Genomic DNA, 5000 nt, shown 5'->3' on the forward strand with positions numbered 1-5000 from the left:
GTAAGTTAGTAAGTTAGTAAGTTAGTAAGTTAGTAAGTTAGTAAGTTAGTAAGTTAGTAAGTTAGTAAGTTAGTAAGTTAGTAAGTTAGTAAGTTAGTAAGTTAGTAAATTAGTAAGTTAGTAGGTTAGTAAGTTAGTAAGTTAGTTGGTTAGTTTGTTAGTTAGTTAGTTAGTAAGTTAGTAAGTTAGTTAGTTAATTAGTTAGTTAGTTAGTTAGTTAGTTAGTTAGTTAGTTAGTTAGTTTTTTTGTTAAAGCATCTATAAATTACAATTAATTCATTAAATTTTAAAAGGCTAATGTATAACTTATATTTTGTTTGTGGAAATGTATATAACTCATACGTTCATACATACATACATACATACATACATACATACATACATACATACATACATACATACATACATACATACATACATACATACATACATACATACATACATACATACATACATACATACATACATACATATTATATCGTAGGGTTATCGAAATCAAATAACATATAACTACAAGTAACTTTTTCTTTAAATTTAACAATATTATTTGAAATTTTTAATTATTTTCAAATTAACATAATAATTATTTGCTTTTTATTGTACTCTTTTGTAAAATAACTTTAAATCGTTGACTTTCATTTATATTTCGCCTTCATGATTTCGTTTAATAAAAATATTTCGCAATTCATGTTTACAAGTGAATGTCATGGATTTGTTTACTTTTTTTTGAAGTATTCTGCACAATCACTCATCATTCACTAGAGTATTAGTTCCCATTAAAAGCTAATTAGACCGGCAATTTAAGTATAAAACAACGGCATGATAAAAATAAAACAGCATACAGATACATATGTACATATGTATGTATATTGTTAGAACGGGGAAATTTGTGATGACTTTAAACTATTGTTAGCGTATCGCTATAGACTAGAAATTTAAAAATTAGTCCTCGCCCATATGTTTATTACATGAACATTTATATGATTTAGTGTCCTAACTTTACTCTAGGCTTACTATTCAAATTAGGACTAACGGATTCCTTTATAAAATCTTTTATACTGGAATATAAAGTCATTTTGTTATAGTTGGACTTAGACCTATCCTATCTCACACATAGCGCACAACAACAAGATTAAGTCCCGTTATTATCTCCTGACATTCTGAGTGCACTAAACAAACATAGTCAGATTCACAATGGCACACACATGCAGGCAAATAAACAGGATGGGTTTGAAACTTATAATATAATTACGATGAAGAAAAAATGTAATAAAGGTTGCCTTCATGACAAGAGATGCAACAGGAACTGAAACGAAAATATAATTAGAGATTAAATTATACATACATTTTAAGAGAACATGCAAACGCATGTACAATTGTTTATAAACATTGACTTACACACAGTAACGTACAGTAAATACGACTAGTCAAATGTATTAAGGTATTTTAATCTTTTATATCCAAAGAATATCGAAATATTGATAGTAGACCTTTATGACCTTTAAATATTCTAGAACATTCCAAGACTATCACACCATTTCTTAAAATATTTACTTCTAAAGATCTTAGTTTAGAAGCTTTTATTTATTTGACCATTATAAACACCCTTCCATTATAAGTACCCTTCCCTACATGTTACTTATAAAGAGAACCACCCCTAATAAGTACCATTGCATGCTTACATTGTTAGTAATGGTATTAAAATGAAATCATATGATTACATGAATTTCTATACATGAAATACTGATACACAACCATAATCACTGCCACATTTACCAACACTGCCAGCCACTACCACAAATGCAACAAGCTGTTCTGAATGCCAACTCTGTACAAACGGTTGTATAACATATCAGATCTTGTTTAGAGAATTTACAATACTTGGAAATGCAGCGGATGTAACAGAAAATATATAAATGAGAATAACATGTTTTACTTAAAGAATATTTGATGTAATACAATAGCTAGAGTCTAGGGATGTAAATTATGTGCTTAAAATCTACTTTACCGCTTTCACCACCATCAGTGATGATAAGTAGAGCACGGGCTTGGATCTAGCTCAAACGTTTAGGGGGAACAATTTCTATTTTTTACTTATTTTCTCTTATTCCTTGTCCCAATTACACCCTACACCACTTCAGTGAGGAGGGTATATTGGGTTTGTGCTGTTGTTTGTAACGTACAATAAGATTGGTCCTATATTCACCTTAAGGTGTACCTCATTTTCTGAGTCCGTCCGTGTAAATCTTGTAATCAAACTACAGGTCGCAATTTTAATGATAATTCAATGAAATTTGATAGATGATCTACTGTTGTTCCAGGGACTGTTGTACGGGTCATTATTTCACCTAGCCCCCATACAACTGAACCCACGAATAGGGCTTGTTAACCGTTTAATCAAACTACAGATCTCAATTGTGAAGATAATTCAATAAAATTTGGCACATGATCTTCTATTCTATTGCAAATGGTTAACATCGGTTTATCATTTCACCTAGCCCCCATACAACTGAACCCGCTGAATAAGTTCATAATTATGTTAAATATACTCCTATCTCGACAAAAACCTGCAAAACCAAGTTTTATACTAAACTTGATGACCCTCACGAATTCTATAACTATAGGGTCTCTTATGACCCTAGATCCTATGAAAAGGCCCCATTAAAATTTCACTTAAATGTTCACAATTTTATTCAAAAACAAGTAAGAGTTCTATATTCGGCTGTGCCGAATCTTATATACCCTTCACCATGATGTGTTAAAAAACAGTCATTACGAAAATCAAAAAATACCAATTGTAGCCCATTTTATATGATCTAAATTAATCCGGGCTCTACATGCTTAACTTCATATTTCTAGGTTCAATATTATACAAATTTTAAAAAGTACCTTTTGAAGAACGAAAAATTACCAAAAACTTCCCTTTTACGAGTTCTCACCTAATCCAGTCCCTACATAATATTTCTAGGTTCAATATTATAGAAAATTCAAAAAGTACCTTTTGTAGAACGAAAAAGTACCAAAAAGTCCCCTTTTATGTATTCCGGACTAATCCGCGCTCTACATACTTAATATCATGTTTCTAGGTTCAATATTGTAGAAAATTCAAAAAGTACCTTTTGTAAAAAGAAAAAGTATCAAAAAGTCTCTTTTTGCAAGTTCTTACCTAGTCAAGGCCAAAATGCTAAATTTCATGCTTCTAGGTTCAATATTATAGAAATTTCAAAAAGTACCTTTTAAAGAACGAAAAAGTACCAAAAGTCCCCTTTTATGTATTTTGGGCTAATTCGGGTTCTATATATTTAATTTCTAGGTTCAATATTATATGAACAAAAAAAGTACCAACGAAAAAGTACCAAAGAGTCCCCTTTAATGTGTTCTCGTCTAATCCGGGCTCTACGTACTTAATTTCATGTTTCTAGCCAATTTTTCATGAAATTTTCAGAGGTGGTCTCGGATTTTTACTAGTATCTTCGTTATTTAAGGACCGATTGGACTGATTTTAAATAGCGTTCTATTCGATCGTATTTCCAATAGAATTATTGAAAATTCGGATCTTGCAGATATCTGGGGTCTTCTGGAAACTGATTTCAACATACACACAGACAGACTTTATGGGATCGGAAAATTATATTATAGAAATTACAAACGGAATGACAAACTTATATATACCCTTCTCACGATGGTGAAGGGTATATATATCATTTCCCTATTAGTTAAACAATGCAAGAAGAATCTATCAAGGTTAAGTCGATTGCCTGACAGTACCCTTGTCTGGATCCATGAGCATAGGGACTACTTTGGAAATGAACAGGCAGATGAGCTTGTCAGAACGGGACAAAGGCTGAAAAAAGATGGAATAGACACATGTAAAGGGACCAAAATGCTATGGCTCTCCTTCAATTAAAAACGCACAAGTCACTCTAACTTGTTTTAAATTCTTTTCTCAAGTAAAAAATTATGGTCGGCCTCGCGCGACCATTTAATACCCTACACCTGTTACAAAAAGTAAAATGTGATTAAGTTTTCATAATAAAAATAACATTTAATTTAATTTGCACTTTGCCCAGATATACTTAAGTCATTTATTTTTCAATAAAACTGTGGACATTTAAGTCAAATTTTGAAGGGACTTTTTATAGGGGCTAGGGTGAAATAAGGCCTTATAATTATAGCTTTCATAAAAGTCATCATGGCAAGTATAGAACTTGGTTTTGCAGCTTTTTGTTGACCCTATTTGGTGGGTGCAGTTGTATGGGGGCTAAGTGAAATAATGAACCAATCTTAACTATTTTCAATAGTCCTCGTCCCTGGGACAATAGAAGATCATGTACCAAATTTCATTGAATTATTTTTAAAATTGCGACCTGTAGTTTGATTACAAGGTTTACATGGACGGACAGATGGACAGACGGACGGACAAATCTAAATCAACTCAGAAAATGATTCTGAGCCGATTGGTATACTTTAAAGTGGTTGTAGGACCAATTTTATTGTGCGTTACAAACATCAGCATAAACCCAATACACCCTCTCCACTAAAGTGGTGTTGGGTTTAAAAACCTATGCCGGATGCCAATCAAAAAAGTTGTTTGTCTAGAAAATTTATCGACACCAATATACTCACACACTTCCTACACAATTTGTTTTTAAGATTTTGTATTTATAATCTACTCAAGTCTTATCATTAGTTACTTTTTGAAAATACTAACAAGTACTTGGATCTTATTAGGGTGCTTCAAAAATAATTTATATATATAGGGCTGAGATACAATATAAAACGATCATAGAGAGATTTCCATTCGCTTCACTGATATTCTTAAGTCAGTTATGAACGTTAAAGTTAAAATTTAAGAAGTAAATTTTATATAACGAGGAAGCGGTAGGTTCAATTATAAATCGATTCTCATAAAATTGAATAGAGAGATTTCCATTCGCTTCACTGATATTCTTAAGTCAGTTATGAACGTTAAAGTTAAAATTTAAGAAGTAAATTTTATA

The sequence above is a fragment of the Lucilia cuprina genome, chromosome 2, assembly GCF_022045245.1.
Source record: "Lucilia cuprina isolate Lc7/37 chromosome 2, ASM2204524v1, whole genome shotgun sequence".
Lineage (NCBI taxonomy): Eukaryota > Metazoa > Arthropoda > Insecta > Diptera > Calliphoridae > Lucilia > Lucilia cuprina.